Below are 24,303 nucleotides of genomic sequence, written 5' to 3' on the forward strand. Positions count from 1 at the left end.
AGGCTTTTCCAGTAGTCATGTATGGATGTGAGAGTTAGACTATAAAGAAAGCTAAGCACCAAAGAATTTATGCTTTTGAACTGTGGTGTTGGAGAAGACTCTTGAGAGTCCTTTGGATTGCAAGGAGTCCATCAGTCCATCCTAAAGGAGATCAGTCCTGGGTATTCACTGCAAGGACTGATGCTGAAGCTGAAACTCCAATATTTTGGCCACCTGATGAGAAGAGCTGACTCATTGGAAAAGACCCTGATCCTGGGAAAAATTGAAGGCAGAAGGAGAGGGGATGACAGAGGATGAGATGGTTGGATGGCATCACCAACTCAATGGACAGGAGTTTGGGTAGACTCCAGGAGTTGATGATGGAGAGGGAGACCTGGCGTGCTGTGGTTCATGGAGTCACAAAGAGTCAGACACGACTGAGTGACTGAACTGAACTGAACTGATCCTAAGTTTTGGAGGTTAAGTAAAACTATTGATTCTATAATTATGAGCCCATAGATGTAAAATGAGTTTCTTGATCAAATACAATGCTGTGGGGATGCCCTGATGGTGGGATTAGGCATGCTCTGCAATCAAAGATCATGATGCTAGCAAAAGCTTTATGGGCAGGGGAAGAAAATCTGTATCTAGAATCTGCTTATGTTCCTATGAAGACAGATCATTGTCCCCTCCATGGTGTAAGAGATTCAGTGTATCATACTGCCACAGGTGGCAGCCTGCTCTCCTGGAGAATGGTGTCATAGAGTTGACCTCTGCTCTTTGCCCATGAAGCACTCGTTAGTAGTGGTAGCCAGGTCAGCTGTGGAAAGGGGAAGTCCGTTTTGAGCCCATGTGGACAGCCTCTATGCTGGCAACATGGGCACTTTGCTCATGTGTTTACTGAACAAAGGTCTGGGGGGTAAACCTGACTGACATCCACAGAGTGTGTCATTTTGTTCCACCTGATTTGTCTCCTCTGCAATTGATACTTTTTATGAATATGCATGTGTGACACAGTCTGTGTCCACTCTGAGGAAGTCCATCCACATACATCTCCCCTCTCTCCAAACTTTCTTGCCAGATTTCTTTGAATCTTGTAGTGAGGTAGTTATTTAATAGCTTTCTCTGGTTTTCTCATTTTCCTATGCATCAGTCTGTTAACACTTTCTATCTTTTAAAAGTTTTAATTTTAGTAATCTACATTTTCCTAGAAAAACATCCATTCCCTCTAAGTTTGCAATTTTATTTGCATAGGGATCAGCAAACAGAGAAAGCAGAGTTGGGGGACTTATGTTTCTTGCACAGGAGCGCACAGCTGTTAAGTGGTAGTTTACCAATCTGCCCAAACAGAAACTGTGAGATCATTAGTGCAGAAATGGATCAAAAGGGCAAAGAATGAGAGAAGCTGATGTTTCAGTCTACCAGCAAAATATTTCCCCCAAATAGATGACCTGAGTCTTACTAGACAGGGGCTGTGACAACTCTCTGCTATTTTCTTTGTTTAAGGAAATAGAGGACAAGTAAAATAAATAAATAAAACAAAAAAACAACAACCCTCATAGAGACCAAATTAAAACAGAATTAATTAACAATATTTTAAAACCCCACTCCTAAGTACCTATACAATTCCTAAGAACCGCTGGTTTGGGGACTACAAATTCCATGAGGATGGGGCTGTGACTTCCTGTCACCAGTGCCAGGGATCAGTGATGACAGCTGACAATCAATGGCTCCCACCAGTGAATTATAGGGAAGTAGAGATAGTGGTGAAGCTGGCTTAAAACCCTGATAGTTTTTTATTTCTCCCTTTTCACCAACACACCCAAACCATCATGTGCTCTTGCTTCTTTCCTCATCACATCATTCAGCATGTCCCTACTAACTGCCACCATCAAGTCTAGCACCTTCAGAAATTATGCCTAGGTCTCCCCACTAACTGTTCCTCTTCACTCCAGTCCCCTCATCGGTACTCCCAAGCCATTCTCCTGAAAACACTGTGGCACCTTCTCTCCTCCACCCCAGTCCTCATCCCAGGTTCTTTTTTTTTTTTTCATCCCAGGTTCTTAAAAATAGAAGTTTTCTATCTTTAAGATAAAATCTATTATCAGTTTTCTACATTAATCAAAGATGACACAAATAAATGGAGAAATATACCATGTTCATGGATCAGAAGAACCAACATAGTGAAGATGAGTATACTACCCAAAACAATCTATAGATTCAATGCAATCCCTATAAAGCTACCAATGGTATTTTTCAGAGAACTAGAACAAATAATTTCACAATTTGTATGGAAATACAAAAAACCTTGACTAGCCAAAGCAATCTTGAGAAAGAAGAGTGGAACTGGAGGAATCAACCTGCCTGACTTCAGACTATACTACAAAGCTACAGCCATCAAGACAGTATGGTATTGGCACAAAGACAGAAATATAGATCAATGGAACAAAATAGAAAGCCCAGAGATAAATCCATGCACCTATGGACACCTTATCTTTGACAAAGGAAGGAAGAATACAGTGGAGAAAAGGCAATCTCTTTAACAAGTGGTGCTGGGAAAACTGACCAACCACTTGTAAAAGAATGAAACTAGAACACTTTCTAACACCATACACAAAAATAAACTCAAAATGTATTAAAGATCTAAATGTAAGACCAGAAACTATAAAACTCCTAGAGGAGAACATAGGTAAAACACTTTCTGACATAAATCACTGCAGGATCCTCTATGACCCACCTCCCAGAGTAATGGAAATAAAAGCAAAAATAAACAAATGGGACCTAATTAAACGTAAAAGCTTTTGCACAACGAAGGAAACTCTAAGCAAGGTGAAAAGACAGCCTTCAGAATGGGAGAAAATAATAGCAAATGAAGCAACTGACAAAGAATTAATCTCAAAAATATACAAACAGCTCATGCAGCTCAATTCCAGAAAAATAAATGACCCAATCAAAAAATGGGCCAAAGAACTAAATAGACATTTCTCCAAAGAAGACATACAGATGGCTAACAAACACATGAAAAGATGCTCAACATCACTCATTATCAGAGAAATGCAAATCAAAACCACAATGAGGTCTGTCATTCAACCACAATGACTGTCATAATGGCTGCAATCCAAAAGTCTGCAAGCAATAAATGCTGGAGAGGGTGTGGAGAAAAGGGAACCCTCTTACACTGTTGGTGGGAATGCAAACTAGTACAGCCACCATGGAGAACAGTGTGAGATTCCTTACTACTACTAGTACTACTACTACTAAGTCGCTTCAGTTGTGTCTGACTGTGCGATCCCACAGAAGGCAGCCCGCCAGGCTCCCCCATTCCTGGGATTCTCCAGGCAAGAACACTGGAGTGGGTTGCCATTTCCTTCTCCAATGCATGAAAGTGAAAAGTGAAAGTGAAGTCGCTCAGTCGTGTCCGACTCTTAGCGACCCCATGGACTGCAGCCTACCAGGCTCCTCTGTCCATGGGATTTTCTAGGCAAAAGTACTGGAGTGGGGTGCCATTGCCTATTCCTTAAAGAACTGTAAATAGAACTCCCATACAACCCAGCAATCCCACTGCTGGGCATACACACCAAGGAAACCAGAATTGAAAGAGACAGATGTACCCCAGTGTTCATCGCAGCACTGTTTACAATAGCCAGGACATGGAAGCAACCTAGGTGTCCATCAGAAGATGAATGGATAAGAAAGCTGTGGTACATATACACAGTGGAATATTACTCAGCTATTAAAAAGAATATATTTGAATCCGTTCTAATGAGGTGGATGAAACTGGAGTCTATTATACAGAGTGCAGTAAGTCAGAAAGAAAAACACCAATACAGTATATTAACACTTATATATGGAATTTAGAAAGATGGTAACAATGACCCTATATGGGAGACAGCAAAAGAGACACAGATACAAAGAACAGACTTTTGGACTCTGTGAGAGAAGATGAGGTTATGATGATTTGAGAGAATAGCATTGAAACATGTATATTACCATATGTGAAATAGATGACCAGTCCAGGTTCAATGTATGAGACAGGGCACTCAGGGCCAGTGCACTGGGATGACCCTGAGGGATGGGATGGGGAGGGAAGGGGGAGGGGTTCAGGATGGGGAACACATGTACACCTATGGCTGATTCATGTCAATGTATGGCAAAAACCACTACAATATTGTAAATTAATTAGCCTCCAATTAAAATAAATAAATTAATTTTTAAAAAATCTATTATCATCTTGAATTACAAACTCTGTTACTATCTATCCAAGTAGAGAGACAAACAAAACCTCATCACTTCACCCACAAGACTCACTCTTCACTACCCTGATTATTGACTCTAGTTGTAGCAGAGCCACCAGGTAGACTCCACACCTTCTGGAAGGAACTCCAAGAGCCAATAAGACCTTTTCCACAGTATCCAGGCAACCCCTTCCCCACAAAGCCAGAAACAGAAAGTTCTCAAAAGTTTTAAGTCCCTTCCACCAGCTACATAGCTTCCTACCCTCTTCCTCGAAGGCAGGAACACTACAACAGCCCATGGGACCCTTCACTTTCTGCCTGAAATATTCTGGAAATGCTGCCTGGAACTTTGCCACACGATTGGTGCCAGTACTCATCTACACAAGCCCGTACTTAGCCCTGTCCTGTTACATCTCTCATCCCTAAGACTTCTGGGCCATCAATGAGGCCTGAAAGAAAGCTGGATTCCCATGCTAACTCTGAGGCTTGTGCCAGAGTTCTTATAGAATCTCTTATGTCATTTAGATCCCTTGAAAGAATCAGAGGCACTGCTTAAAATGGACTGTACCTGCAATGACTTTCATTCTTCTGTGGTGTTTTAATTCACCCTACGGTTCACAGAAGATACACTAGTTTACTGCATTTGGTTTCATGCATTTCACCTACTGTGACATAGAATTTTGGAGACACAGAGGTCTTAGAGACCTTTCAATTTGAGGTGTTCATTCTATTTATGAGTAAGGTGAGATCCAGAGAAAGGAAGTAAATGGCCCAAAGTGACATAACCAGTTAGCAAGGTTGGGACTAGAACCCAGGTCAATTAATGTCAAGTTTGGTTCTTTCCACCGATGATGCAGAGTACAAGGTATCAATCCCATAAACCATATTGCTTCCATGCATCAGGCCAGGTCCATGGGTTACATTGGCTCTGTATACCATCGGCTTAATTTTCAATGTTGGTTGCATATATTTATTATTTTCCTGTACTACTATGATTGCCTACTACTAGACATTCTTCTATGTCCATACACCACATCACTTTCGGGTACCATGCTTCACGGTAGTTACATGCATACTATTGGTCCCAGTGCCTCCATTGTAGATTACATTATCACCCTTAGTATTTGCTCCTCTCACTGTAGAGGGAATACACATCCATTCCCATGCCATGTGACTTGCATTATTTTTCTGTGGGAAGAAAATACTTCCTGCCCTTTTTTCAGAAGGCCTACACATAGGACTTGCTTTGGTCAATAGGATGTCAGCAAAGAGACATGTGTTACTTCTGAGGAGAAACTGTAAGAGTCGTCATGTATTTCAGCCATTGTTCCTTTCTCTCTGTCATAAGTCTCGCATGTTCCAGATAGGGCCTCCTCCTTCAGGCTGTATCCAAGGGTCCCATGGCAGAAGGCCACAGTCTACTTGCAACTGACTTGGAACATGACAAAAATATGGATTTTTACTGTGTAATCCCATGAGATTATGGAGTTTTTGTTAACTGCATCACAATGTTGAAAGTTGATCAAGACAGCTGTTCTTGGTTTCACGTTCCACATTTGTTCCATTGACCAAGTACTATGTTGGTTTTATTGAATAATGTTATTTTCATATGTTATAGATGCTGTTCCTTTCTCATCATTGAACACTTTACTCCAGACTCCTCCTGTTTCTCAATTCATCAGGCCAGTCTACACCCCCTCATCACTTTGAGTCCTTGTTCCTCAGACTGTAGACCACAGGATTAAACAGGGAAGTGAAAGCATTATAAAGAGTGAAATCAGCTTGTCTTGCTCAGAGGAATAACTTGAATTGGGCCTCATGTAGAGGTAGATGGCTGGAGCATAGAAGAATGTGATCACAGTCAGGTGGGAAGCACAGGTGGAGAAAGCCTTGCAGCAGGCCTGCATGGACTTGAACTTGAGGATGGCCTGGCAATATGGATGTAGGAAGCCACAATGAGCGACAGTGGAGCAACAGCCATGAAGACACTGATGACGAGGTCAACCATCTCAATGACATGGGTATCCATGCAAGCCAAGTTTTATACTGAGGGGCCTTCACAGAAGTAGTGGTTGACCATGTTGGGCCCACAGTATGGCAGTCTCATGGAAAAAGTGTGGATTAGAGAGAAGAAGAAACCACAGACCTAGGTCCCAGCTGACAGTCATGTGCACAGGCCCCAGCTGAGGATGACAGTATAACGCAGTGGATAGCAGATGGCCATGTACTGGTCAAAGGCCATGACTACAAGGAAAAAACACTCAGTCAGGCCCACGGCACCAAAGATGCACATTTGTAGCCAACAGCCAGCAAAGGAGATGGTCTGAGATCTAGAAAGAAGATGCACCAGCATCTGGGGCACAGTGGTGGTGACACAGCCCATATCCAGCAGGGAGAGGATACAGAGGAAGAAGTACATGGGAGTGTGGAGATGCATGTCCAGGCATATCAGGGTGATGATGAGCCCATTGCCAAGGACTGAGCTCAGGAAAAGAAGAAGGAAGGCACTGAAGAGGGTCCTGTTGGTCGTGGGGTCACTGGAGAAGCCACGCAGGATAAATTCAGAAACCCAGCTCTGGTTCTGTCCCAGAGGCATCCACATGGTAGGACTATAAGACAATCACATTCATTTAAATGTCATCTAAAATGTAATAGTCTAGTAAGAACTGGAAGCAGACCAGCTATGATTTTTAATTCTGATCCCATTACTCACTTAGTGCCTTGCACTTACCTAACCTCTCTGAGCCTCAGTCTCCTCATCTGTAAAATGTGCCTAGTAACACTCACCTCAATGGCAACCCACTCCAGTACTCTTGCCTAGAAAATCCCATGGGCGGAGGAGCCTGGTAGGCTGCAGTCCATGAGGTCACGAAGAGTCCGGCATGACTGAGCGACTTCACTTTCACTTTTGACTTTCATGCATTGGAGAAGGAAATGGCAACCCACTCCAATGTTCTTGGCTGGAGAATCCCAGGGATGGGAGAGCCTGGTGGGCTGCCGTCTATGGGGTCACACAGAGTCGGACACGACTGAAGCAACTTAGCAGTAACACTCATCTCTCGGGGTTTTTAAGAGGAGTTGGGGCGATCCATATGAAGCATCTCATGTAAAAAGTGCTTTTAAAAAGTGCCAGTCATCCAGTTGTATCTGACTCTTTGCAACCCCATGGACTGTAGCCACCAGGCTCCTCTGTCCATGGAATTCTCCAGGCAAGAATACAGGAGTGGGTTGCCACTCCCTTCTCCAGGGGATCTTCCTGACCCAGGGATTTAACTCAGGTCTCCCACATTCTTTATCATCTGAGCCACCAGGGAAGCCCAAAGCATCTCATCCAATTGCCATCTGTCCAGTCTTACTCCCCACCTCTCAGTGGACAAACTAGTGACTCGAATGTCTAGCAACAATTTACACCACATCTGCTCTAGCCGCCAAACCTGTAGAGGTGGCCTTATCTTCTTCCTTCTCCTTCTTCCAGATCATTTGTCTGGATGTGTTACAAGCCTCTCCTCACCCTGTAACGTCAGTTTTGGCAGCTGAATATGGGAGGCATTACCAGTAGAGGACGATAGAGGGGCATGTGATGATGGAAGAAGGCATGTACTTAAGGTGGTTCTTCAGTCCTCCGTTCCTGATTACATAGGTGGAGAGCCAGTGGGTTGGTGTGGACCAACTGCAGTCACATACTCAGTCACACATACCCTCTCCACCTAGGGGCCACTTCTATGCAAACTCTAGTATGTGGCTCCACTCCCACCCCCAGCAGCTGACTGTGTATCCCTGTGGCAGTCACACCCTCTTTGAAAAAGTCTGAGATCAACGTAAATAGATACATCCACTATGAAGAACAGCATGGTGGTTCCTTAAAAATCTACTGATGAAAATAAAACTACCATATCCCCAGGAATATCCACTCCTGGATATATATACTGAGAAAAACAGAATTCGAAAAGACAGATGTCCTTTGTTCATCTCCATGTTCACATCCCCATGTTCACTGCAGTACTACTTACAATAGCCAGGACATGGAAGCAACCTAGACGTCCATCCACAGAGAAATGAATAAAAAGATGTGGTACATACATACAACAGAATATTACTCAGCTGTAAAAAGAAACAGAGTTGTGCCACTTACAGAGACATGGATGGACCTAAAAACTGTCACACAGAGTGAAGGAAATCAGGAAGAGAAAAACAAATACCATATAAATCACTTATATGTGGAATCTAGAAAAGTGATACAGATGAACTGATTTGCAAAGCAGAAATAGAGACAAAGATGTGGAGAACAAGTTCTTGGACACTAAGAGGGAAGGGATGGGTAGGATGAACTGGGAGACTGGAATTCACATATGTGTAAAACATATAACTAATGAAAACCTACTGTATTAGCTCAGGGAACTCTAGTCAATGCTCTCTGGTGACCTAAATGGGAAGGAAATGAAAAAAGAAGGGATAGATGTATACATATAGCTGAATCAGTGTAAAAGAACCATTCTCTAATTTTAAAAAAAATTAATTTAAAAAGACAAAAGAAAAAAAAGAAAAAGAAAAAGTCTGACCTTAGTCTTAATTTTTAGGGGAAAAGGAGGGCTGTCAGGAACAAGAGGAAGAAGAAAGCGCTTCTTAAATCTTTAGTCCCTTTATGCTATTCCTCAGCCATAAGGTAGTAGCTGCTTTTTTTTTTCAAATGCTATCCTTGGTTCTCTTAGAGTTATCCCTTTTATCAGTTATCTACCTTTTACTAATTAAAATTCTGTGTATTAAATTTTCCCTGTTCACATTACTGATGTGATGTGTCTCCTGCAAGGATCTTAATTGATACATATGCTAAATCTATGGGGAATGAGATTGATAAGGAACAAAATAATACAGAGCTATAAGCTAACTAGCTATATAGTAGTTATTAATTACAAAAGTAAAAAGCGATAGCTGTCAGTGGAAAAACTGGACAATATCTTAGCTGAGTGATTACAGCTGATACCACCAAAAAGAATCAGATAGATACAATGTGTCTCCATATGTGAAATCCTAACAATATCACTACAGATGGTGACTGCAGCCATAAAATTAAAAGACACTTACTCCTTGGAAGGAAAGTTATGAGCAACCTAGATAGCATATTCAAAAGCAGAGACATTACTTTGCCAACAAAGGTTCGTCTAGTCAAGGCTATGGTTTTTCCTGTGGTCATGTATGGATGTGAGAGTTGGACTGTGAAGAAGGCTGAGCACCAAAGAATTGATGCTTTTGAAATGTGGTGTTGGAGAAGACGCTTGAGAGTCCCTTGGACTGCAAGAAGATCCAACCAGTCCATTCTGAAGGAGATCAGCCCTGGGCTTTCTTTGGAAGGAATGATGCTAAAGCTGAAACTCCAGTACTCTGGCCACCTCATGCAAAGAGTTGACTCATTGGAAAAGACCCTGATGCTGGGAGGGATTTGGGGCAAGAGGAGAAGGGGATGACAGAGGATGAGATGGCTGGATGGCATCACTGACTCGATGGACGTGAGTCTGAGTGAACTCTGGGAGTTGGTGATGGACAGGGAGGCCTGGCGTGCTGCAATTCATGGGGTCACAAAGAGTTGGACACGACTGAGCAACTGATCTGATCTGATCTAAACAATATATCATCTACATATTACCCAAGCCAGGGGTCCCCAACCCCAGGTCCCAGACTGGTACCTGTTTGCGGCCTGATAGGAACCATTCCACACAGCAGGAGGAGAGTGGTGGGCCAGCAAGTGAAGCTTCATCTATATGCACAGTCGCTGCCCGTCACTGGCATTACCATCCGACAAGAGCTCCACTTCTTGTCGGATCAACGGTGTCACTAAATTCTCATAGGAGCACAAATCCTACTGTGAACTGTGCATGGAAGGGATCTAGGTTATATGCTCCTTACGGGAATCTTCCCCAAATTATCCCCCACCCCTAGCCCATGGAAAAATTGTCTTCCACAAAACTGGATTCTGATGCCAAAAAAAAAAAAAAGGTTGGGGACCACGGATTTAAGCCAAAAAAGTAAAACCTGAATCTAATCCTGAGGAAATATCAAAGAAACCTAAATTGACGAAATATACGATAAAAGAACTAGTTCCTAATCTTCAAAAAATATCTACCATGATAACACAACATTGTAAGTTAACTATATTCCAATAGAATTTTTTTAAAAAGCTATTATGAAAGAACATGAAAAGCAAAGAAATCTATACTAGATGGAAGGAGACTAAAAAAAATCTTAACATCTAATGCAAGATGTAATCCTGGAAGAGGAATTACATTAGTTTGACAATTGATAAAAATAGAATATAAATTAAATTAGTTTAGGTAAGTTAATGTTAAATTAATTAATTCAGGAAATGTTAAATTTCCTGAATTTGATAACTACTATATAAGGAGGATGGGCTTCCCTGGTGGTTCAGTGATAAAAAGTCTCCCGGAAATGCAGGAGCTGCAGAAATCTCAGGTTCGATCCCTGGGTTGGGAAGATCCCCTGGAGAAGGGCATGACAACCCACTCCAGTATACTTGCCTGAGAAATTCCGTGGACAGAGTAGTCTGGCGGGCTATAGTCCATGTGGTCACAACAGAGTTGGCCACAAATTAGCCACTAAACAACAACAACAAAAATATAACAGGATGTCCTCATTCTCTTGCATCTTAGGAACTATTCTCTGAAGTAGAAAAAGGGTAAAGGAACATATCTGCAAATTATTCTCAAATAGTTCTGGAAATTACAATAACAACAATGCTAAAAATTATTCAATTTCTAGGTATGGAACATAAAGGATTTCTTTGCAGTATTCTTTCAGATTTTCTGAGTGTTTCAAAACCATTGCCAAAAACAGCTTTTTTTTTTAATTTTATTTTTAAACTTTACAATATTGTATTGGTTCTGCCATATATCGAAATGAATCCGCCACAGGCATACACGTGTTCCCCATCCTGAACCCTCCTCCCTCCTCCCTCCCCACACCATCCCTTTGGGTCATCCCAGTGCACCAGCCCCAAGCATCCAGTATCGTGCATCGAACCTGGACTGGCGACTCGTTTCATACATGATATTATACATATTTCAATGCCATTCTCCCAAATCATCCCACCCTCTCCCTCTCCCACAGAGTCCAAAAGACTGTTCTATACATCAGTATCTCTTTTGCTGTCTCGTATACAGGGTTATTGTTACCATCTTTCTAAATTCCATATATATGCGTTAGTATACTGTATTGGTGTTTTCCTTTCTGGCTTACTTCACTCTGTATAATAGGCTCCAGTTTCATCCACCTCATTAGAACTGATTCAAATGTATTCTTTTTAATGGCTGAGTAATACTCCATTGTGTATATGTACCACAGCTTTCTTATCCATTCATCTACTGATGGACATCTAGGTTGCTTCCATGTCCTGGCTATTACAAACAGTGCTGCGATGAACATTGGGGTACACGTGTCTCTTTCAATTCTGGTTTCCTCAGTGTGTATGCCCAGTAGTGGGATTGCTGGATCATAAGGCAATTCTATTTCCAATTTTTTAAGGAATCTCCACACTGTTCTCCATAGTGGCTGTACTAGTTTGCATTCCCACCAACAGTGTAAGAGGGTTCCCTTTTCTCCATATTCTCTCCAGCATTTATTACTTGTAGACTTTTGGATTGCAGCCATTCTGACTGACGTGAAATGGTACCTCATAGTGGTTTTGATTTGCATTTCTCTGATAATGAGTGATGTTGAGCATTTTTTCATGTGTTTGTTAGCCATCTGTATGTCTTCTTTGGAGAAATGTCTATTTAGTTCTTTGGCCCATTTTTTGATTGGGTCATTTATTTTTCTGGAGTTGAGCTGTAGGAGTTGCTTGTATATTTTTGAGATTAGTTGTTTGTCAGTTGCTTCATTTGTTATTATTTTCTCCCATTCTGAAGGCTGTCTTTTCATCTTGCTTATAGTTTCCTTTGTTGTGCAGAAGCTTTTAATTTTAATTAGGTCCCATTTGTTTATTTTTGCTTTTATTTCCAATATTCTGGGAGGTGGGTCATAGAGGATCCTGCTGTGATGTATGTCGGAGAGTGTTTTGCCTATGTTCTCCTCTAGGAGTTTTATAGTTTCTGGTCTTAAGTTTAGATCTTTAATCCATTTTGAGTTTATTTTTGTGTATGGTGTTAGAAAGTGTTCTAGTTTCATTCTTTCACAAGTGGTTGATCAGTTTTCCCAGCACCACTTGTTAAAGAGATTGTCTTTTCTCCATTGTATATTCTTGCCTCCTTTGTCAAAGATAAGGTGTCCATATGTGCGTGGATTTATCTCTGGGCTTTCTATTTTATTCCATTGATCTATATTTCTGTCTTTGTGCCAGTACCATACTGTCTTGATAACTGTGGCTTTGTAGTAGAGCCTGAAGTCAGGCAGGTTGATTCCTCCAGTTCCATTCTTCTTTCTCAAGATAGCTTTGGCTATTCGAGGTTTTTTGTATTTCCATACATATTGTGAAATTATTTGTTCTAGCTCTGTGAAGAATACCGTTGGTAGCTTGATAGGGATTGCATTGAATCTATAAATTGCTTTGGGTAGTATACTCATTTTCACTATATTGATTCTTCCAATCCATGAACATGATATATTTCTCCGTCTATTAGTGTCCTCTTTGATTTCTTTCACCAGTGTTTTATAGATTTAATGTGAAATAAAAGCTTTCCAGACAAACGTAAAGTGAGATTATTTAAAAAGAGCTCTTCAGGCGGAAAGAAAGTGACAGAAACACAAATGAAAAAAAGAAATGAAAAGTCCTTCAAGGAAAGGATAAATATAAATTAATAATGAATATAAATGGATAATAAAGTTTTGTGGGATTTGAAACAAATGAAATACTAAAGATTATGGAAACAATAGTGTAAGAAATGGAAGGGATAAATAGAGTTAGTGCTCTATATATTTAGTATAACTGGAGAAATGGTCAAACTAATCACTTGCATTAGACTGTGATAAGTCAGAGATCTATGTTATAATATCTGGAAAAATTAATAAAAGAATAAATAATGTATAGCCAATAACATAAAATAGGAGAAAATTAACTATAAAAATGTTCATTAATCCAAAATAGTGCTTTATTGAGAGAGAAAAAAATCAGACGTAAAACAGGCAGGTCAGTAGGAAATAAATGGAACTTAACTATGTAGGTAATTACTTTAAATGCAAAAGGACTAAGTATTTTCATCAAAGGCATATTTTCAAACTGAGTTTTTAAAACACCCTACATATTATTCACAAAAAATTTACCTGTTCATTCTGAAATATATAAATATATCAAATCAACATGTTGTTTGTCTTAAACTTACACAATGTTATATCAGTTATATCTCAATAAAGCTGGGTGGGAGAAAAGAAACACATTTTAATATAAGGTTATAGAAATACTAGGAAGTAAATGTATCATGTAAATATTAGCCAAAACTAACATCATAGCTTCATGAAACATTAGTCAAAATTGATTGTATGGTGCATCATAAATGTAGGCTCAGAAAACTCCAAAGCTTGGAAATCATTCAGAATATACTCTCTAAACCATGAAACTGGTTACAAATTAATTTCAAAATAAATATAATGGGTAAATACCTGACTCCTTTGAAGTTGGCATACATTTCTAAATAAGCTATGGAATAAACAGAAATCAAAATGAAAATTACTATATATTTAAATAAATGATGATGAAAATAAAACATTATCAGTGTTTGGGGGAAGTTTATAGCTTTAAATGTATATGTTAGAATACACTTAAAAGGCTAAAAATTAATCAAATAAACTTTCATCTCAAGAAGCTGGAAAAGGAGCCCCAAATCAAACCCAAAAGAAGGTGAAGGAAGGAACTAATAAAGATAAGAGCAGAAAACAAGGAAATGGTAAACAAACTTACAGTGAAGAAAAATTTACAGAGCTGAAAGTGGATTCTTTGGAATAATATAAAGATCCTTAGCAAGACTGATAAAGAAAAATAAATAAAACACAAATCATCAACATCAGAAATGAAAGGGGAACATTACTATAGATCCTACAGTCATTTAAAAGCTAACTTTAAAAACTACAAACAACTTTATAACAACAAATTTGACACTTAAAATAAATGGACAAATGTTTTAAAAAACACAAATTACCAAAACTGACAAAGGAAAACTAAAACTCAGAAGAGTCTATCGTCTTTCCAAAACACTTAATCTGTAACTGTAAACTTTCCTAGAGTGAAAACTCTAGGCCCAGACAGATTAACTGATGAGTTTTTCAAACATTTAAGAGAGGAATAATATCAATCATAACAAGTTTATCAAAGCATAGAAAAAGAGGCAAAGTTTCTCAACTCACTTTATGAAATCAGCATAATCTTAATACCAAAATATAACAAAGACATTACAGGAAGGAAAACTCATAAATTAATTTCTCTCATTGGCATTACTGCAAAATTCATTGTGTGTGTGTGTTGGTCGCTCAATCATGTCTGACTCTTTGCAACCCCGTGGACTATAGCCCACCAGGCTCCTCTGTTCATGGGATTTTCCAGGCAAGAATACTGGAGTGGGTTGCCATTTCATTCTCCAGGGGATCTTCCCAACCAAGGACTCAAACTCAGGTCTCCTGCATTGCAGGCAGATTCTTTACTCTCTGAGCCACTGGGGAAGCCACCAAAATTCATTAAGTTCAGTTCAGCCACTCAGTCGTGTCCAACTCTTTACGACCCCATGAATCACAGCACGCCAGGCCTCCCTGTCCATCACCAACTCCCGGAGTTCACCCAAACTCATGTCCATCAAGTTGGTGATGCCATCTCATCCTCTGTCATCCCCTTCTCCTCCTGCCCCCAATCCCTCCCAGCATCAGGGTCTTTTACAATGAGTCAACTCTTCACATCAGGTGGTCAAAGTATTGGAGTTTCAGCTTCAGCATCAGTCCTTCCAATGAACACCCAGGACTGATCTCCTTTAGGATGGACTGGTTGGATCTCCTTGCAGTCCAAGGGACTCTCAAGAGTCTTGTCCAACACCACAGTTCAAAAGCATCAATTCTTCGGTGCTCAGCTTTCTTCACCAAAATTCATTAACAACATAGTAATAAATTTAATTTAGCACTGTATTAGATGGCTAACAAACACATGAAAAGATGCTCAACATCACTCATTATCAGAGAAATGCAAATCAAAACCACTATGAGGTACCATTTCACACCAGTCAGAATGGCTGCGATCCAAAAGTCTACAAATAATAAATGCTGGAGAGGGTGTGGAGAAAAGGGAACCCTCTTACACTGTTGGTGGGAATGCAAACTAGTACAGCCACTATGGAGAACAGTGTGGAGATTCCTTAAAAAACTGGAAATAGAACTGCCTTATGATCCAGCAATCCCACTGCTGGGCATACACACTGAGGAAACCAGAAGGGAAAGAGACACGTGTACCCCAATGTTCATCGCAGCACTGTTTATAATAGCCAAGACATGGAAGCAACCTAGATGTCCATCAGCGGATGAATGGATAGGAAAGCTGTGGTACATATACACAATGGAGTATTACTCAGCCATTAAAAAGAATACATTTGAATCAGTTCTAATGAGGTGGATGAAACTGGAGCCTATTGTACAGAGTGAAGTAAGCCAGAAGGAAAAACATAAATACAGTATACTAACGCATATATATGGAATTTAGAAAGATGGTAACAATAACCTGGTGTACGAGACAGCTAAAGAGACACTGATGTATAGAACAGTCTTATGGACTCTGTGGGAGAGGGAGAGGGTGGGAAGATTTGGGAGAATGGCAATGAAACATATAAAATATCATGTAGGAAACGAGTTGCCAGTCCAGGTTCGATGCATGATGCTGGATGCTTGGGGCTGGTGCACTGGGACGGCCCAGAGGGATGGTATGGGGAGGGAGGAGGGAGGAGGGTTCGGGATGGGGAGCGCATGTATACCTGTGGCGGATTCATTTTGACATTTGGCAAAACTAATACAATTATGTAAAGTTTAAAAATAAAATAAAATTGGAAGAAAAAAAAAAAAAATTTAGCACTGTATTAAAAAGGATAAAACATCACAATCAAATTGGGTTTATTACAAGAATTCAAGGTTGGTTTAGCATTTGATATATAATTTAATTCATCTGATAATGAAAGTAAAAGAGAAAAATTATGTGATTACATCAATATATACAAAAAAGCAACCTGCTGCTGCTGCTGCTAAGTTGCTTCAGTCATGTCCGAGTCTCTGTGACCCCATAGACGGCAGCCCACCAGGCTCCCCTGTCCCTGGGATTCTCCAGGCAAGAACACTGGAGTGGGTTGCCATTTCCTTCTCCAATGCATGAAAGTGAAAAGTGAAAGTGAAGTCGCTCAGTTGTGTCCGACTCTTAGCGACCCCATGGACTGCAGCCTACCAGGCTCCTCCACCCATGGGATTTTCCAGGCAAGAGTACTGGAGTGGGGTGCCATTGCCTTCTCCAAAAAAGCAACCTAGTAATACTCAATTATCAATTCAAATTCAAAAAAAACCTCTTAGGAAAGTAGAAATAAAAGTAACTTCCTTAATGTGATAAATATGATCTCCAGAGGAAGCAATCTACTGCAAATGTCATACTACATGGTGAAATACTAATAACTCACTAACAGTGAAAGTGAAACAAAAGTGTTCACTATTACCATTTCCATTAACCATTATACGAATGGTCCTACAGGCTTCCCTGGTGGCTCAGATGGTAGAGTCTGCTGGCAGTGCTGGAAACCCGGGTTCGATCCCTGGGTCAGGAAGATCCCCTGGAGAAGAAAATGGCAAACCACTCCAGTATTCTTTGGAAAATCCCATGGATGAAGGAGCCTGGCAGGCTGTAGTCCATGAGGTTGCAAAGAGTCGGACACGACTGAGCAACTTCACTTTCTTTCTTTCTAATGGTTCTAGTCAGTGAAATAAGTCAAGAGAAAGAAACAAAAGACTAAAGAAATGGAAAGGAAGAAACAAAACTGTCTTTATTTGCAGAATACTTGATTGTGTAGGTAGAAAAATTTTTAAAGAACCCAAAGACAAACTGGAATTAGCAAGTACATGAAAATCGAACATATTGCTCTATATCAGCAGCTCGAAAATAGTTCATAAGAGCATTTTATAAAAGAAAACCTGTAGTAAAACTTTTAATAAAATGTATGTAGAAAAACATTATTTAAAGAAATTAAGGTAGAGCCAAGTAAATGAAGGAATATGCCATCTTCATGCACGGGTTGGACAATTCAACTTTACAGGATACAAAATTGATTTATAGATTAAATGCAATCCTAGTCTTAACCCTAATAGGTTTTTCTACAGAAAATTGACAACCTGAATATAATATTTATATGGAATTCTGGAGAATCTTGAAGGAAAAAAACCAAAGTTGGAGAACTTACCAGATATTGACTTATTATAAAGCTGCAATAATTAGGCAAGTATGAAACTGACACGAAAATAAACAAATGGATTGATGGAACAGGGTACAGAACAGACCTATGAATATATAGTCACCTAATTTATAATAAAGTTGATACTACAATGCAATGGGGACTTTTCAACAAATTCTGCTGGATCATGCAGATATTCACACAGGAAAAAAATGTTGAAACCTACCTCAAAAATTATATTGTCATCCTGCTTATTTAACTTATATGCAGAGTACATCATGAGAAACGTTGGGCTGGAGGAAGCACAGGCTGGAATCAAGATTGCCGGGAGAAATATCAATAACCTCAGATATGCAGATGACACCACCCTTATGGCAGAAAGTGAAGAGAAACTAAAAGCCTCTTGATGAAGGTGAAAGAGGAGAGTGAAAAAGTCGGCTTAAAGCTCAACATTCAGAAAACTAAGATCATGGCATTCAGTCCCATCACTTCATGGCAAATAGATGAGGAAGCAGTGGAAACAGTGGCTGACTTTATTTTTCTGGGCTCCAAAATCACTGCAGATGATGATTGCAGCCATGAATTTAAAAGACACTTACTACTTGGAAGGAAAGTTATGAACAATCTAGATAGCATATTGAAAAGCAGAGACTACTTTGTCAACAAAGGTCTGTCAAGTCAAGGCTATGGTTTTTCTAGTGGTCATGTATGGATGTGAGAGTTGGACTATAAAGAAAGCTGAGTGCGGAAGAATTGATGCTTTTGAACTGTGGTGTTGGAGAAGACTCTTGAGAGTTCCTTGGACTGCAAGGAGATCCAACCAGTCCATCCTAAAGGAGATCAGTCCTGAATATTCATTGGAAGGACTGATGCTGAAGCTGAAACCCCAATACTTTGGCCACCTGATGTGAAGAGCTGACTCATTGTAAAAGAGCCTGATGCTGGGAAAGATTGAAGGCAGGAGGAGAAGGGGACGACAGAGGATGAGATGGTTGGATGGCATCACCGACTCAATGGACATGGGTTTGGGTGAACTCCAGGAGTTGGTGATGGACAGGGAGACCTGGCGTGCTGCGGTTCATGGGGTCGCAAAGAGTTGGACACAACTGAGTGACTGAACTGAACTGAACCTCAAAAATTAATCCTGATATATTATAGTTTTAAATGGTAAAATAGAATAATAAATTTTTAGAATCAAATGCAGAAAAATATCTATGTCACCTTGCAATAGGCAGAAATTTCTTAAACAGAGCACATAGAGAAAAAGATGATAAATTATATATTTTATGTAATTACATTATAGATAATTACATATAATTTCATATATATCATTATATACAATTATATACACAGATTATAGTAAAATTAAGAACTTAAAATTTATATCCAGAATAAAAAATTCTTTAAAATAAACAAAGGCTACCAAATATAATAATAAGCAAAAGATTTTAAAAGGCACTTCACAAATGAGGCTATCTAAACAGACAGTAATCAAATGAGACTCAGCATCATTAGTCATCCAGGAATTGCAAATTAAGACCACAGCACAACACCACTATACACCCACTAGAATGGCTAAAATGAAAAATACATGGTGTTGGCAACAGTAACCAGAATTTTCTTACACTGCTGATGAGAGTGTATTATTATTGTATTATTAATTATTAATATTAATTAAAATAATATTAATATAATTAACATAAAATTATTAATGTTATTCCTCTGGAAAACATCTGATGGTATCTCTTAAAATTGAACATATGCATTCCATATTGCTTAGCAATTCTATTCCTAACTATACTTCTCCCTACTTATAGATACACATATATATTCTAGGAAAATATTAGTTGTTAGTCCCTCAGTTGTGTCTAACCCCATGGACTGTAGCCCACTGGGCTTCTCTGTCCATGGAATTCTCCAGGCAAGAATGCTGGAGTGGGTAGCCATTCGCTTCAGCAGGGGATCATCCCAACCCAGGGAATTGAACTTGGGTCTCCTGTATTGCAGGAAGATTCTTTACCATCTGAGCCACCAGGGAAGCCCATATTCTTGGGAAGACATGTACAGAAATGTTCAAAATCACTAGAAAAAAGGCCCCCGATAGGGAACTACCCAAGTTTCAATCAACAGTATAATGGATAAAAGCACTGTAGTATGTTTCTATAGAGGTTACCTTTTGGGAGGATAAAACCTCACAGGAGACATCAGGCCATCCTCAGTCTTCACTATCCCCAGGCCTCACTATCCCCAGGCCCAGCTCCTCACCTGACCAATGGACCACCTACAATCCCTCAAAGCCATCCCTTCCTTTGCCCTGGCTTAGGAGCCCAGCATTTCTCACCCATAATCCTGCAGAAGTCCCTCCTTAGTCTCCCTGCCTCTGGACCCTTTTCCTTTAGTGCATTCTCCATATGGACTACTTCAAGTTATTGTTCAAAATATAACACTGACCTAGCTGTCTCCTGTTTAAAACCCTTTAAGGGTTCCCAATGCCAGATAATGTTTGACACCCACATAGAACCCCTCCTAAATGACCTACACCCTTCAGACTTCTTTCGCCTCAGCGCCCAACTCCGTCCCTCATCCCATCTTTTCCATACAAGCATGCCCAGAGTCATGTATGTCTCTGCCTCTATCACATCTTCAGACCCTTGCCTAGGTCTTTATAAAGCATGGAAGAACACAACCCCTGCATCCTTGCCGCCCACACATACTCTGTTACACACCCAACGTTTATTCCCATATTAGGACTCAACTCATTTATCATCCCACCAAGAAGCCTTCCCAGACCCACTCCATCTCCCAAGCCTTGGTTGGATGCTCTCTCTATTTCTCAGAATCCATTGTGATTATTGGCAAGTTATAACCCTAGTAATCCTAGAAGGTTCTGACATAAAGTTAGAGGTCTAATATCTTGGAAAAAATTTCTCCCTCTCATGTTAACTTTACTCCCACTCATTGAGTTGGAATATCTATAATAAAGTGTGGATAATGGGGTGAGTTTATAATATGCCTTTCAGTAATAAGAATACCTAATGTTTAATGAGCACTTTCTATGTGCCAGGCATTGCTACACTAACTTTATCAAATCCTCCCAACAACTCTTTGAGGTAAGCACTAGTACCTCCACTTTTACAGAGAAAAGAAAACCAAATCATAGAGAGACTAAGTGATTCATTCCAAATTATACGATTTGTATAATGAACCCAGGATGTGAATCAAGGCAGTCTGGTTTCAGAGCCAACTCTTAACCAGAATCTTCTCCTGGTTCTGGTGAACACTCTCTAAGTGGGAAGGGTAAAGAATGCAAACTGCCCCCCTTGCTCCTCAATTTGAGCTTCTGGAGGTTTGGAATGAGATACTATAGAGTCATGGCCTATGTGTTACAGCCACCAGATAAGATAGGATAAGACCCCTCCTAGGATAAAGTGCTAAAGTGGCAGCCACAGACGATCTCTCATGATAAAGTTTTCTCCATCTGCTCCCATCACTTGCATGTGGAAAGCTCTGGGGTTGCACTGGAAGCAGAAGGCATCCGTAGCAAGAGACTTGGGGACTGAGTACCATACTAGAACTTAGTAAATCTTTGTAAAAAGCCTCCCTCTTATTAGTCAACCTTGACTTCCATGGGAAGGGGGACATCTTCTAGTGAAAAAAAAAAAAAAGTCTCCTAAGATTCCATTAAGCCAACAGTCTCTGTCCTAATTCACAACAGCCCAGGTCTCTAGGGGACAGGGGAGTGGGAACTAATCATTGTGGTCCTGCTGTCATTGTTGAGGGCTTCTCCCAGCATAACCAGCATTGTCCTTTCATAATGTCTCTTAGCTGAACTTGGAGGCCTGAAGCTCAGGAAATTATTCATTTTCTGTTTCTAGCTCCTAGAACGTGGTTTGGAACAGACGAACCATCCATACATATTTACTACATGAGCAAATGGAAGAAAAAAGAAGATCTAGGAAGAAAGAATGGGATGTGAGGTGGGGATGAAAGACAAGTGGGGAATGTGGGAGCTGCCTGGAGGGATGTTGGGGCAGAAGCACAGAGAGGACCCAGTGGCCGGGTGACCTGGCTACTGCTGACCTCCAGCCCCCACAGATGCCTGGATCCCACCCATAGCCCCCAGCACAGTGACCACCTCACCCCTCAGGCATTCACAGGTTACAGAGAGACTGTCACTTGTTCTTAAGGGAAAGAGACTGAACAGGAAGTGCCCAGGGCAACTGAGTCCAGTGAGCCAGGATTCCAGGCAACCCAGTCTCCAGAAAAGCACCAGGCTTCTGAGAGATGAAAGGATGAATCCCCTGCCTTCTCTGCATTGCTCAGCTCTTTGCACTTGACCTGACCAGCCCTGGCTCCTGAAGGCCTTCCCTTCCAGGTCCTCATGTGCAGGTAGAGAGAGCCTTGGCCAGCCCAAGTTCTTCCCAATGGGCCAAGCTGCTGAGACTTTATGCCTCCTTACCAGGCTTTCCCTGGGAGAGCAAGGGGAGGGCCACCCCTGCCTTCTGCCACAACAGACCCTATCCCTTGTGGGGATGCCAAGATGGAATTCTCTGAATGCTGTCAACGAGAACCCCACAAGGAAGAACCCCTTGGGGACAGAGCAGGAGAAAACCACATCCTGGTTGGGGAGGCATAGTGACCTGTCTTTATATTTTTCAAGTACCTGGTCCACTTGCAGAGATCCCAAGAACTGAAGGCTTCATGCGGATTCCTCTCTTCTCACCCAAACCCCTGTGTCCCAACTTGTCAATTAGCCCATGTCTGAGTCACACTCCTATTTCTTACTGAACTACCTTGAACAAATCTTACTCCATTCCCCACCAGAACAACACCTTGAACACGATGATACTTATGAGTTGGCCATGGAGAACTACACAGATCTTGAACCAGGTCCTGGAAGACAGCATCTGAAAAGTATCATCAGTCACATGTTACATACAAGGAAGTTGAAGTCCAGGGCAGGTGGGAACCTGCCCAAGGATTCACATCTTCTGAGGGCAGAAACAGAATCTGAATCAGGATCTGTCATGTCCTAGTGACCGTTCTAATAAACTGCTGTTATTCTGAACCTGTTTGCACATCTAAAAACGATGATGATATCTTAATAACCCTAACATTCTGGGGTTGCAGGAGAATTAAATGAGATAATGTGTTGAAAGCCCTGCATAGGTCCTGCCCATGCCTCCCATTGCTCAGCTCCTGTCTTGCCTTCTGTCTGGGTCTCGGTTCTCCATTCATTCAGGAAGAGAAGGTTGGATACAGAGGTCCTGCCCAGTCAACCACAGGTCACCGGAGTCAATCACTGACTTTTCAGAAGTGTGTGGAACGGTGTTAAATAAGGTCATTATTAAAGTTAAGTTACATAAACAGTAATTAATTCAAGTATGTTAGAAACAAAGCTCAGTGAACCTTGAAAGCACAATGCTGTGTGCAGTAAGTCAGGCAGAGAAAGACAAACACTGTATGATCTCACTTACACGTGGAATCTGAAAACATGCAACTCTTAGAAAGAGAGAGTACAGTGTGGCGGCCTGGGGCTGGGGGCAGGAAAATGGAGAGAGGTTGGTCAAATGGGACAAGTTCTCAGTTATAAGATAATAAGTTCTGGGGATCTAACCCTCAATATGGTGACTATCGTTAACAATACTGTACTGTATACTGGAGAGTCGCTATGAGAGTAAAGCTTTAACGTTCTCACTATAAGAGCAGCAATGGAACGGTAGGGGTGCGGTGAAGCAATGCATGCGCTGTGCTGTGCTTAGTTGCTCAGCTGTGTCCAACTCTTTGCAACCCCATGAACTGTAGCCTGCCAGGCTCCTCTGTCCATGGGGATTCTCCTGCAAGAACACTGGAGTGCATTGCCATGCCCTCCTCCAGGGGATCTTCCCAACTCAGGGATCAAACACTGGTCTTCCACATTGCAGGCAGATTCTTCACTATCTGAGCCACCAAGGAAGCCCAAAGTAATGCATAAACTAACTTTATCATGGTAACAGTTTCACAATATATACACATATCAGTTCATCACATTGTACAACTTAAACTTACAGAATATTATATGTCAATTAAATCTTGATAATTTGGGGTGAAAAAAGAAAATAAAATTCAATTTACAGGAAAAAAAAAAAAAAAAAACCCAGAGGTTAGAAACAAAAGCCGGGGGACTTCTCTGGTGGTTCAGTGGTTGACACCTTGCCTTTGAATACATGGGGTTCAGGTGTGATCACTGGTCTAGGAGATAAAATCCCACATGCCTTGTGGCCAAAAATCTAAAAAATAAAACAGAAGCAACATTGTAACAAATTCAATAAAGACTTTTAAAAATTGTCCATATGGAAAAATAATTTTAGAGAAAAAAAACTGAAAACTCTTCACATCTTTATTCTACTACAATCCAGATATCTGTTCTCTGTGTTCTAACAGTTGTTTGAATCTACTGGATTTGTACAGTTGAAATAATCTAATCATGGAGTGCTCTGAACATCTATCCCTAGGTCTGAGTTCAGTGATGTCATGTTTGCTTGAAATCTGGCCATGACGGGTGTATCTACTCAACACGGAATCCAGAAAACAGTATAAGTCAGAATTCTTCCCCACCTCCCAGAATTTATCGCTAGATGCTTCCCAGCACACCGCTGCTTCCAGTCCTGAGTCCTAAGGACTCAGACTGCATCCAGACATCTCAGGATGAC

General features: G+C 40.7%; 1 pseudogene; it reads right to left on the minus strand.

The window, feature by feature from the left end:
- Window positions 1-7: 7 nt before the first annotated feature.
- LOC139182267 (olfactory receptor 2A12-like) overlaps window positions 8-24,303 on the minus strand; it is a 57,585-nt pseudogene continuing 33,289 nt past the window's right edge.

The sequence above is a fragment of the Bos indicus genome, chromosome 3 (assembly GCF_029378745.1).
Source record: "Bos indicus isolate NIAB-ARS_2022 breed Sahiwal x Tharparkar chromosome 3, NIAB-ARS_B.indTharparkar_mat_pri_1.0, whole genome shotgun sequence".
NCBI classification, from domain to species: domain Eukaryota; kingdom Metazoa; phylum Chordata; class Mammalia; order Artiodactyla; family Bovidae; genus Bos; species Bos indicus.